Genomic DNA, 13,993 nt, shown 5'->3' on the forward strand with positions numbered 1-13,993 from the left:
CCTCCGCCTCCACCCCTCCCCCCTCCCCACCGCACCTGGTTTACGACACTCCCGGCTTTACGACATCACCTTCCTTACACCTAGAGGCGCTCGCTCTACGGCCGGAACCTTGTTGCTAGGGACCGGGCGGTTTGCGGCAATCGTGGGCACTGCTGAATTTGAATTGAGGGGCGAGGGAAAAGTTTTCCTCAGGTGTGGTGGGGTGAGGGAGGCGGGTGTTGGGAAACCGTGGGGACGTGGTCAGAAAGGCGACGGGCTGTCGGAGTTGGAAAGGTAAAGTTGGAGGCTCGGCGGTGTCCTGCCTCCGCGCTGGCCACACCCGCCGCGCCTGCCCGGAGCAGAGAGAGATCTGGCTGATTCTCTCTGGACCCTGTGCCCTCGGAGCTGCCCCTCCGAGCGCCCAGAGGTCCCCGCCTGCCTGCTTCCTGGAGGCAGGGCTACCATCAGTCCCACGCCTCGCGTGTCCGCCCCGCGCACCCCGGGGCCAAGGAAAGGGATCGCAGTCTGGACTCCCCGGGGAGTTCCCTTGATGAGGGGAAGGGCAGGTTCGGGGACGGCGAGGACATGCGGCGCCCGGAGAGAGGCTACCTGACCCGCGCAGCCCGGACTCCCTTCCCTTCCCTTCCAGGGACGCCCGGTTTCCCCCCAAGCGAACCGGGTTGGGAAGTGACTTCAATGAGATTGAACTTCAGCTGGACTGAAAGAGAGGCTAGAAGTTCCGCTTGCCAGCAGCCTCGTTAGTAGAGCGGAATGAGTAATACCCACACGGTGCTTGTCTCACTTCCCCATCCGCACCCGGCCCTCACCTGCTGTCACCTCAGCCTCCCCCACCCGGTCCGCCCTCCCCGCCCTTCTCGCGTAGATCCCTGGGATCCTGGGCGGCAGGACTCAGAGCTAAGCCTGTATCCACAGGCCATGAATTCCTTCCTAAATGAGCGGTCATCGCTGTGCAGGACCTTAAGGCAAGAAGCATCGGCTGACAGATGTGATCTCTGAACCTGAGAGATTGCTGATTTTATCTTATTTTATCCTTGACTTGGTACAAGTTTGGGGATTTCTGAAAAGACCATGCAGATAACCACAAATATCAAGAAAGTCGTCTTCAGTATTCAGTAGAATTTACATTTAGGTTTCCTTCCTGCTTCCCACCTCCTTCGAATAAGGAAACGTCTTTGGGACCAACTTTATGGAATAAATGAGCTGTATTCCAAGTAATATAAATTAACAATGTAGGAGTTATTGATAGAGAAATGGAGAAAACTGAAACATGACCAGAGTATTGGAAATAACGTAGTACATCACCTAGTACAGTGACACATAGTAGGTGCTCAATAAATTTATGCTTACAATTTTTGCCACATGATGGCAGGATTTTTTTATTAGTTTAAAATTATCTTTTAAACACTTCCGGGATTTTAGAATATTCATTAATAATGTCTTCAAACCTTTCAACTGAAATAAATTTACAACTGAAGTCTGGTGATTTAAAGTTAGAAAGTTTAATCTTGAATATAGATGAACATTTTCTCTCCCACATTTTCTTGGGCGTTTTGAGAAGTAAATGCATTATTTATTGGTCCATGAAATGTGACTGTAAATATTCTTTGCTATACACTATGACTGTATATCTGCATTCATTCTCAATGCCAAAACTAGAATCATTAGTCTTAATGATCATTTTAAGTACAAGCAGTCCTCGCTGTCCTCGATACCGTGTTAACCGAAACTTGTGCATGTCAACACGGTGTCCTTTGCTTGGTTAAGTATGAGCTCTTCCTCCCTTTTTAAGAGTTGTACAATGTTTTTCAGTCGCCTACTGAATCAGGTCATAGACTATGGAATTGCCCCCACAGAAAGGAAAAAAAAAACAAAAAACTTTCCAACTCTAGCACACATTTTATCTACTCTTAAACTTAGGAAGTATTACAAATAGCATTTTCTCATGTTCTCTGGCCTATACCTCCCCTCTAAGCTTCCTTCGGTGTTCATTCTCACCTCATAAAGATGAAGTGAAGAGACAAACAGAAGTCATTTTCTTCCTTTAGTGGTTTCTGGTTTAGTTAGTTTGGGCCAGACTGTGTGGACAAGTACCTTTTCAGGCAACTTTTTTTTTATTTCTATGTCCTCAACACCTAGTGGAGTATGCAGCCAATAGTAGATGCTTAATAAACATTTCTTAAGTTAATATTGTTGACCTTTTCTGACCCTGTTCTTGACAGTAAGATACATAATCTGCCGTCATTCCCCTAGTCCTTCGGAACAGCTAAAGTCATGGATGTGAAAGTGATTACTGTCATTAATATCCAGACTAAAATTGCTCTTGATTTTAGTTTCTCCATAATCATTTTCCCTAAACAATGAACTCTGTTCACCTTATTTTTAAAATATGCACAGTGAATATTACTGGTAGCCCAAATCTTCTAACATAAAATTTCCATTTTGTAAAAGTTTCTGATAAGTATGTATGTTATGAATTGAATGTTTGATTATTATACTTTAATGTTCTTGAAAATATTGATATCTGGACTGGAAAGAAAACAGACAAAAGTAAATCTCCGAATAAATTACTGCTTTAAACATGATGCATGTGTGATGGTTGCTTCTTATCTCTTAAATATAACTAAAGAATAGGGGGAAAGTCTTTAGAATCAATTTATAAAAGAAGATTATTAAAATTTAGGCTTATTCAAATTCAATGGTAGGGGATACTAATATATGAGTTTAACATGTATCCTGCATTCTTGATTTTAGTAGTTGTAGTGCTGTCATACAGCATACATGCAATATATATGCCTATTTTTAATATGTCAATGAAATGTTAACACTGCTTCTACTGAGCACTGGGATTATGTATGCTGAAGGGAAGATATTCTAAAAATGAATTGCTATACTAACTTTTCCAAATTTACGGGGAAAATGTAAATGGATAGAATAGTTCCAATACTGAGTTTTTTTCTATAAATTTTTCATAAACCCTTTGCACCTGCTATTTGCTTTTCATATATGAATCATGTATAAATTAGGATAAAATTTGACATAAAATTATCTTAAATTTAAAATGTAGAGATTTCATGGTGATCCACATGAAGCATATCATTCCCACATACCTCTTCCAAAACACATTGAGAAGTGCAATGTATAATTCTCTAGTCTTCATCGAAATTTAAAGTTGGTTAATTTCATGGAAGGATAGCATGTAAATGCAACTCTTGAATTCAATACCTAATTTTAATCTTAGGAGTTTTTGAAGGAAAAGAATGTGATACATGTTATCCCTCAAAGTACAGAATTTAGAGGTCCCATAAAGCTGCTACTCAATTCTTGGCTCTGACCATGGCTCCTGACCTACAGTAATTCTGGATTTGCGGTTCACTGTGGAACAAAGAAGGGCAATGGTCATTTCACTGTTGCAGTCTCACCAAATTCTGCAGTCATTGAGTCAGGAAGGAAACATGACTACAGGATGATGCAGAACCCACAGTTGGCCATAGGACCCATGCCAGCCCTTCGAATACAGCCTCCCAGGAGGTATCACAGGGACAAATGTTTTCTCCATACTTTTTGATTTTGTTACATAGTTTACCACAAAATGGTTCTTACCCCCCTGGAGAATGAGGCTCCTATTTTTAATATAAGTCAATGAAATGTTAACACATGAAGTTTCTTAGGGGGTGATTTTTCAGGAACGTGTCTAATACAGAGATAGATGTAAGTATAAATATATGGAGAAAGAGATTTGCAGGATGTCGGTAAACATCCAAAAAGTAAAACTAGTATTTTCCATGAAGTCACAATAATTAAAAAGGATTTCTTTCAAAGGCTGCCTCCATGGAAGTTAGACTGTAGTTTCTATTACTAATATTACTTATGAATATGAATAACATTTTTTTCTATACTTAATTATACGTTAGGTAACTTGAGAGGAAGCAACACATATTTTTGATTTAAGTGAATTTTAAGTATTTACCATGATATCAGGGGTCTGATAGCTGGTTTCTACCGCTGTTTTTTCTCTTTTGTCTTCATGTATTTCTTTTTTCTGTCATCTTGACTTCTTTTAGCAGCTGATTGATTCTGTTACAGAGTATGGCTGTTTCTTTGACCTAAAGTGCTGGCGTTCTGCAAACCACAAATCCTCAGTTACAGTCATTGCCTCTGTTCAGTCCTTGGTGTACAGGCATTTAAAATGTCTGCAGTTAGTAACAGGTTTTAGATGTTCTACCATTGTATTAAATTCACATGAGAAAGTTGGTGATAAATACCCTGTGTCCAGTTATACACACAACTTTAAGATCCCTGGTCACACCCTTCTCATTCTCTTCAGACCTCATGCCTCTATTTCTTTGCTCGCTGTCTTTATCCTACTTACATAAATAGATCAGACACTGTGCCCCTCCCCACTGTTTTACTTTGTAATCATTCCCTTCCTCTGTCTTTCTTTGTCCCCGCTCTGTTTGGATCATTTCCCTTTCTCTTTTTGTTTAAAATTTTTTGAATCGTTCCAACTCTGTGAAATGCTTTGCTTTTTCGTATTATCCTTGTTATGCTCTGTCCTTCAAAGTCCATTCTCTGCCTTTCCATGCTCTGCGAGGCTGACTTCTGTGGCAGTCACATCACCCAGGCTTCTTTGCCCTCTGGTTCCTATTTGGTTTCAGCCAATTTGGAGGCTTTGGCAAATGATCAGAGAAAGGAAAAAGAGAGAGGTCAGGATATTTATTCTATTCCCTGCTGCCTGGCTGTGGCTCTAGCTTCATTCCTCTACCTGAGGTCCCTGGCTCCTGTCTGACACCCTTATCCCATGGCCACAGGTCTTGCCAAGTTCCAGAAACTGCTTATTCTCTTTGTGTCTTCAGGCCTAGGGTGATAATGGTTGATTGCTTCATCACTCCTTCTCCTAAAATCTGTCCACACCTTGTAAATTGTCTCTTCATTAAACTCTCTTCAGTGTATCCTTTGAATGTGCCATCTGCTTCCTGCCAGGACCCTGAGTACTATGCATATAGAAATAAAGCATTTTAACCTTATTTCTCATCAACCAATAATTCTGCTATTTCCATTAATTACAGTACTAATGTTAAATGTGATACAAATATCTTATGTCATTTGTTGAACAAGTATATACTCATGTTCTAATGTACATACTTGCAAAATCTGACAAATACTATCACATAGTAATTATTCAATAACCTATTTGTGGAATAATGACCTCTGCCTTAATCTAAAATCTAGGCAAGACAACTTTTACATATTTAAAACAATGAGAGAAAAAAATCATACCACAGTATTAAGACAGACAAAGCTAATTGTCCCTAATATGTTTCTTCCTCTTTTTAAATGATAGAAGTGTCCATTTTTATCACATGGCCACTTGAAATAACTCTTAGCTGGGTGTGGTGGTTCATGCGTATAATCCAGTGCTTTGGGAAGCCAAGGCAGGAGGATTGCTTAAGGCCAGGTGTTGGAGCCCAGCCTGGGCAACATAGTAAGATCTACTCTCTACGAAAAAATTTAAAATTAGCTAGGCCTCATAAAACACACCTACAGTTCCCAGCTACCCAAAAAGCTGAGGCAGGAGGATCACTTGAGCCCAGGAGTTCAAGGGTGAAGTGAGCTCTGATCACACAACTGCACTTCAGCCAGGGCAACAGAGTGAGACCTGCCTCTAGGAAAAAAAGAAAAAATGGTTCTCTTTCTCTACTTGTATGTATCTAGGTCTCACTATGCTGCTTAGTTCTGGCCAAAGAGATGTAAGTGGTGTGCACAGCATTGACGAAGATCTTCAGAAAGAGGTGCTTCACCATCCTTTCCCTTCTTCCTATGGATTGAAATCCTGCTAGATTTTCTCAATTTGGGCAGAGTTGTCTAGAGCCCCTTAAGTCATGCAGAGCAAAAAGACCCAAGGAGCCTGATTCCTTGACACTGTGGAATACCATTACCAGCCCTGGACTTCCTCTTCCAGATTTCTCTTTCTCTTAGAGAGAAAGAAACAAATGTACATCTTGCTTCAGCTGCCATTCTCTTAGGTTTTCTGTCATATGCAGCCAAAGTTAATCCTGTTCCTTGTGGGAATGTGTATTTGTTTCCTATTGCTGCTATTAAAAATTACCACAAACTTAGTAGATTAAAACAACATAAATTGGCCAGGCTCAGTGGCTCACACCTTTAATCCCAGCACTTTGGGAGGCCTAGGTTGGCAGATCGCTTGAGCTCAATGGTTCGAGACCAGCTGGGCAACATGGCGAAACCCTATCTCTAAAAAAGATACAAAAATTAGCTGGGCATGGTGGCGCAGGCCTGTAATTCCAGCTACCTGGGAGGCTGAGGTGGGAAGATGACTTGAGCCCAGGAGGTGGAGGCTGCAGTGAGCCATGTTTGCACCACTGCATTCCAGTTTGGGCAACAGAGACCTCCAAAAAAAAAAAAAAAATTGTTTTAATTAAAAGTAAAGTAAATGTATTGTCTTACTATTTTGGAAGTGAGAAGTCTAAAACAGGTCTCACAAGACTCAAATCAAGGTTTTGGCGGAATTGAGTTCCCTCAGAAGGGCCTAGGGGAGACTCCATTTCCAGGCCTGCTTCAGCTTCTAGATGCTGCTCACATTCCTTGGTTTTAAGCCTCTTCCTCGGTCCTCAAAGTCAGCAACATCCAACAGAGTCCTTTGCATCTTGCCAGCTCGCTTGTTCCTCTGTTTTGCCTCCCTCTTCCAGTTATAAGGGCCTTAGTGACTAAACTGGGCCCACCCAGATAATGCAAAATATCTCTTCATTTAAAGGTCAGCTGATTAGCATGCTTAGTTCCCTCTACAATGTAAATTCCCCTTTGCCATATCACCAAACCTTTTCCCAGGTTTGGGGAATTAGGACATGGACATCGTTGGGAGCCACTCTTCTACCACTCACAGTATGCAAGTTTTATATTTCATAATTGAGAACTATGTTTTATTTGTTCATCTTTAATTTGCAGATTTATAGCATTATGCTAATTGGTCATTACTCTGTATATAACATTTAGCATTGTACCATGTAGAAGTTTTAATTGTTCATTAGTTCATTCAATTCATATTCTTTTTTTTTCTTTTTTCTTTTTTTTTTTTTGAGACAGTCTCCCTGTGTCACCCAGGCTGGAGTACAGTGGCAGGATCTCGGCTCACTGCAACCTCTGCCTTCCGGGTCCAAGTGATTCTCCTGCCTCAGTCTTCTGAGTAGCTGGAACTACAGGCGTGCAACACCAGGCTCAGCTAATTTTTTGTATTTTTGGTAGAGACGGGGTTTTACCGTATTGGCCCGGCTGGTCTCGAACTCCTGACTTCAGGTGATTCACCTGCCTTGGCCTCTCAAAGTGCTGGAATTACAGGTCAACTAATGTTCTAGAGCATATTCTGTGTGGCGGACACTGCATGGAACTGTAAATGCCTAATATGGTCCCTGACCTCAAGAAGCTTACAAGTTCGTGGGAGAAACATATTAAAAGGCTGATACACAAATGTCAAGGAAATATGGTGTACCTAAGAGAAAGATCTAAACAAACCCGGAGTCAAGGAAATCTTGCTTGGAGAAGTAGTAGTGTTGTCAGAAGAGTAGGAGAAGAGAGTATTAAAGGCAGAAGTCACAGTATATGCAGAAATCTCACAATGAAAGTATAGTGCTTTGCAGTACAAATCCAATAGCATTAAAGCATTGAATAAAATGAGCTCATAGTTCTAGATGAGGCCTCAGAGGTCGGTAAGCAGGAGCTAAACCGTACAAAGGTGCTAAGGACGTGGGACGTTACATTGAAAGCACCTATAGTCCATGAAGGGCCTCGAAGTTAAGAGCATCTACCATATGGAAGATGTGAATTAGTGTTCTGTGAGGGAAACGAAAAAGTGAGCAGGACAGCGTCAAGAGAACTTAACTTTTTACAAAATTTCAGTTGTTATTTTAGACACAGGGGACACATGTGCAGGTTTGTTACATGGATATATTGCACCCACCTAGTCAGCATAGTAACCAGTATGTAGTTTCTCTAGTAGTCTGCAATGCCTGTCGTTCCTATATTTATGTCCACGTGTACTCCATGCTTAGCTCCCATTTGTAAGTGAGAACATGTGGTATTTGTATTTTTCTGTTCCTGCATTAATTTCGAATAATCATGTAAGAAGGAATAATTCTGTAAGGAAAAGCAACACAAAAATAAGATGTGACTTTGCAAATTAAGCACACATGAACAATAATATTTGCAGATTATCTTTTTTTCTTCTTCTTCTTTTTTGAGACAGGGTCCTGCTCTGTTGCCCAGGCTGGAGTGCAGTGGTGCAATCATGACTCACTGCAGCCTTGACCCCCTAGGCTTAAGTGATCTTCCCACCTCATCCTCCCAAGTACCTGGGACTACAGGCGTGCGCCACCATGCCTGCTAATTTTTTGTACTTTTTGTAGAGACAGGGTTTCGCCATGTTGCCCAGGCTGGTCTAGAACTCATGGGCTCAAACAGTCCTCACACTTTGGCCTCCCAAAGTGCTGAGATTACAGGAATGGGCCCGCACACACAGCCTAGATTATTTTAACAAGTAGTGCTGCACTGCTGCTAAAAGTTCAGCAATATAAAGCATAATTAATATTTCCCATGTTTACAATATTAATGAAGTTGTTCCAGGTGATACATTTTTATAGTGGTCTTTCCAGGTCCTAATACTGCCTTAGTACATGACATGCCCTCAAAAGTATATGATATATGAATTAATATAAAAAGGAGTCCCCAATGTATTTTTTAATACTTGCTATTTTTTCACTGCTATTTTTCACTATTTTTACTGCAGCCTAACATATACTAATGTCCTGTCATTCAGATTCTGCATCTTCTAGATTGCCTGACATATTTCTGAGAAGGCAAATTAGTTTTCTTTCCCTGGATTTCAAATTATCTCAGCACTTCTCCAGGTGTATCAGAATTCTTGGGGATTAGACAACCACCTCCTGGTATGGACTCAGAATACCCAAGAATATGCAGAATGGCTAGTAATTCCCTCACATATGTCAGGGTACTTTGTACATATCACTACTGTGGCATTTATCACTTTTATTTTGTTTTTAGACAAGAGTTTTGCTCTTATTGCCCAGGCTGGAGTGGATGGCACGATCTCGGCTCACTGCAACCTCCATCTCGCAGGTTCAAGCAATTCTCCTTCCTCAGCCTCCCAAGTAGCTGGGATTACAGGGCGTCTGCTGCCATGCCTAACTCATTTTTGTATTTTTAGGAGAGACAGGGTTTCACCATGTTGATCAGGCTGGTTTCAAACTCCTGACCTCGTGATCCACCTGCCCCGGCCTCCCAAAGTGCTGGGATTACAGACACGAGTCACCGCGCCCTGCCACATTTATCACTTTTACTATTTTTTTTTTTTAACATCTGTCTCCTAGTCTGACCATTCATTTTTGCATTTCTTATTCGGAAAGCATTGTCTGATGAGAAGTACACTCAATAATTGTAGAAAAGAGGGAAGGTTTCTGCAGTTGGTAAAACATTCCGGCCCAGAAGTTTTATGAAGGGCAAAAGGGACAGTGTATGTGAAGTGTTTTATGTAGGATCTGGCACATGGTAAACAGTATATGAAAGGTAACAAAAACAGCAAAAGCAGACTCTCAGGAAAGATTAGAGTCAAATAGTAAGGGCATAATCCACTGGATTTCTACACAGTGCCTTTCTGTTCAAGGCTTAAAGATGAGATCGTTTGTATCCCTGAAAATGTCACTTCAGGCATAGTTGGATTAATTCTAACCTAAAGAGCAAAAAGAAGAGATAGTAACATGTTGTTTGTTTAACATTAGTTGGAATATTATGTTGTCTAGAAATACTGTTAGCTTACATTAGCTTTATTATTTAAGAAACTGTCTATACAATAAGTAAATTTCCAATTTGAATGGTTCTAGCATAAAGAAAAGACAGATAATTAAGGTGTTGGATATCCCAAGTACACTGATTTGATCTTTACAAATTTTATGAATGTATTAAATTATCACATGTTCCTCAAAACTGTGCATAGCTATTCTGCATCAATAAAAAATAAGTAAACTTTTTACCTTAGGATAAATTAACAGTATTTGCAATGCAGTTAGATGGCATAGGATTCTTACCATTCTTAGACAATTCTTTTTAAAAATACAAGTTGGCTGGGCACGATGGCTCATGCCTGTAATCCCAGCACTTTGGGAAGTCAAGCCAGGAGGATTGCTTGAGTCCAGGAGTTTGAGACCAGCCTGGGCAACACAGTAAAACCTTGTCTCTACAAAAAATAAAATTAGCCAGGCATGGTGGTACATACCTGTAGTCCCAGCTACTCAGCAGGCTGAAGCAGGAGGATCCCTTGAACACAGGAGGTCAAGGCTGCAGTGAGCTGAGATTGTGCCATTGCTTTCCAACTTGGACAACAAGTGAGGCCCTGTCTCAGAAAAAAAAAAAGGCACAAGTTAAAGACTATAATATAAATATTAAGACTTATTTTTGTTTCTTGGCTTGCACCAATTCGAACTGGTCCAAGCCAAATTATAGGAATTTTTAATAAGGATATAAGAGATTTTGTTTTTTCACAGACCCTGAGAGTAGACGTGTACGCAGGTCACACAAGTGAAGAATCGGAACACCTTTAGATAGGCAAAAAGCACCCCTCCATTTCTTGCCTCTTTGTCTGTCTGTGCTTCTGTTTTGTTTTCTTTCAGGCTCTACTGCTGTGCATGAAGGTGGTATGGACTCAGAACTCTGAAGTCTGAGGAGACAAATACCCACCATAACAACATCACACAATACCTAGAGTCAAAGCAGTTATCCCTATTCCTACCCCCGAGTTACTCAGCAAAACCTGCATTATTGAATCTTTTTTTCCCATGTATAGTTTATATAGTTACATAACAATTAGTCTTTTCCATACACTTAGGAGAACTACCTGTAATTTAGTATTATGCTGTTTTCACTGACATGTCACATACATTTTCCTGATACAGGTACATAGCCTTTATATTTGTCCTTTTTCACTTGACTGCTATGTTTCTCAAATTAATATACTGTCATTTCCTAAGCCAGTTATTTATTGTTATGTTTCTCAAATTAGTATACTGTCATTTCCTAAGCCAGTTATTTATTGTTGAACATTTAAATGACTCCCTTTTTTGTTTTGTAAATAAGCATTGTTATGATATAGTTTTTGTTTGGTTGGTTTTTGATCATTTCCTGGGAAAGTGTTCTCAAAACTGAAATTACTGAATCAGTGGTAGTGAACACAGTTGTGTCTTTTAAAATATTTTATCAGCTTCCTCTCAAGAAGCATTGTACCAATGTGTGTTGCCAGTAGAATTATATGAGTTTGTCTCACCATGCTTCAAAATTTTTCAAAACTGGTAGCTTATTCACACTGGAACATATGACTTGTTCAACATTTTAGAATATATATACATATATGGAATATATATAGTCCATATATATATATATATATGAAAACACTTAAGTGGACCGATCACAAACATGTAAATATCTAATAAATTTAATCACTGATTAAGCCAGTGATCCTGCTAGTTCAGTATCTTGAGACCTAGTTAAGGTCTTTTGTGTTAAATTCACCAATAACATTTCAAAAAAAAAATGTTACTTTTTATATCTGAAGGCTTTTGCAAAGGAATGGCTTTGGTTTTATGACCAGTTTTGTCCCTGAAATTATCTGCCTAGACTTTGGTCAAGGTGTTCTATTAATTGTCAAATGTGATTGAATTTAATCACATGTTTCTTTCTAGGTTACTTTATAAGGTGTTCCTGCACATCATAAAAAATGCCCACAAGGAGCCAAATTGCTTTATTCCTAGATTTGATACTGTTTTATATTATTGCTATATAGGCTTAGATAAGTACGTAGTTTTACCTTCAGAAGCCATATTTTAGCTACAGGTAAAGCCATTCTTAATTATAATAGTATATAAAGCATACACGTGGGAAACCAACATTATTCAGCATGTTTTACTATTACTAACAACAATTTATGTTTTTTTAATATTGTAAATAGTTCTGGAATTTTATTATTTTTTGTATATTGAATTACATTAAATAAATAACTTTTCTCTTTAGTAGCTTATTTCCTGAATCTGCCCATTTGATATCATGCTTTTGATTGGTAAGCACCAATAAATATCTATATTAATTTCTAAAAAATAATGTCATAAAATATGGAAGATTTTCTGGCAGACATTTTCATTAGCCAACTGGTGACATTTTAGTAAATGCCAAAAGTAATGTATGAATATATAAAACAACAAATGTTTAGCATAAACTTTATAAATAATAGAAATGGCTAGTAGAACAAAATATACAGATATTGTCTGCTAAAATAAATATTTATAAATTGACTAGATGAAAAAATATTAGTCTCTTGAACTGACTGAACAAATTGATTATAGTTCTGGTTTTGTTTTCTGTGTCTGTGGAAGTCATAGTAAATCAAGAAAACGTACAGTTTTAATTCTGCTGTTTTTTTCCTTACTACCTAGTTTGCTTACATTTTTTTTGTCCTCCCTTGAACTCACTTTCTCCAGACTTTGGGTATGTCATGGGCATAAATCAAACCACTCAGATCCACTTTTGGAGGTTGGTGTTGCTTTTAAAGCATGTCCTTGTATCTGTTCTCCTTCCACTGCTAGTCATTACAGAACTGACCAAAAGCTATCAACCAGACAAAAGCTTCTGATGCAAAGAATTTGACAACACATTAGCTAGAAAACTATTCCCTGAATAATACAAAATCGATTGAAACCCTTCCCCCACGTATAACATTATTCTGCCATTCCATTCATTTCTGCGTTCCTCCTTTGTATAGTCTTGGGAAACATAGATCAGTGATGTAGCAGCGAAAGACATCGTGATACCAAATAGGAAACAAGGATTTGGAAGACACTTTGGACCTCTTAATTTCCAGGCCACTTGATAGCAGATACAGTTTATTACACAAGAAAATTGCTTGATCTTGGGAAAAGAGGGTGCTGGAGGTGAGGGAAAATGAGTTAGTCACCAAGACGGTTCACCTTGCAATTCAATCATTTAGATCTAACTGGAGAATGATTGCTGCCATGTTCCAGAAAAGGAATGAAAGCCTCATTTCACAATAAGATGGTAAATTATACATCTTCTGAGTTTAGATTCTAGAAGAAAGGAAGGTTCTTTATTCCCCACCCTCCTCCCCTCCCCATCTACCCATTATTCTTCATAACTACAAATCCCATGGTTAAATTCTGTTGTACTCAATAAACATAAACTCAGAGCTCTGCCAGGACAATATTCTAAAGCATAAAGTGTAAATACTCAGAAAAAAATATGAGAAGTATTTTATTGGATATTTTGTTATATGTTCAGTATTTATATAAATGTTTCCATAATATACACAATTTTGAACGACTTAATTCTTTCTGTACCTCCTCTTCTCTAGTTGGGCAGTTCTGTGAACATAAAACATCTCCTTCTCTGACGTTTCACTTGTCAGGAAGATCCTTTCATTTCCCACCTTTTACCCCTCCGCATCTGTTCTTTATTCTTTTTTGATTCCCCTGGTCTCTGACCACCCTCCTCAAATTTCTACCATATTTATGCTATAATCAATTGTTCCATGCCTTATGCTATAAACACTTTCATGATAGACATCATAACTAATAACTTCTGTTATAGTGATGAGCACATCTGAAAAACATATTTTAAAAATAGATACACTGTGGATATACCATCTATGGCTGGTATGGGACAAGAGTTCTAATTGGAAACTGATATAGAAGGAGATCACAGTTTGTCTCAGAGGAGTTAATAACCTGAACCTAACCCAATAAGAAGCACAAAGGCTGAAAAAGTGATAACTCGTTTTAAAAGAGCTACCGAGGATTAACCATTACATTTTAGAACCATTGCATATGGTATTTGTATATTGTATACCTGAGTCCTGTGAGCTAAGGAAAAAAGATTGATTTTTGGAACAGGCATCTTTACCATGGTT

At 39.0% G+C, this 13,993-nt stretch overlaps 1 protein-coding gene across 4 annotated transcripts in view; it reads right to left on the reverse strand.

Annotated features, from left to right (window-relative positions):
- ZEB1 (zinc finger E-box binding homeobox 1) overlaps nucleotides 1-2,558 on the reverse strand; it is a 217,508-nt gene extending 214,950 nt beyond the window's left edge. For all 4 annotated transcript variants that reach the window (XM_017853101.1, XM_017853097.1, XM_017853099.1 and 1 more), the window contains exon 1: nucleotides 36-2,558. The gene's annotated coding sequence lies outside the window, so the exon portion shown is untranslated. The remainder of the gene's footprint in view (nucleotides 1-35) is intronic.
- Between the last annotated feature and the right edge of the window lie 11,435 nt (nucleotides 2,559-13,993).

This window comes from Rhinopithecus bieti, unplaced genomic scaffold (assembly GCF_001698545.2).
Source record: "Rhinopithecus bieti isolate Rb0 unplaced genomic scaffold, ASM169854v2 scaffold_35595, whole genome shotgun sequence".
Taxonomy (NCBI): Eukaryota; Metazoa; Chordata; class Mammalia; order Primates; family Cercopithecidae; genus Rhinopithecus; species Rhinopithecus bieti.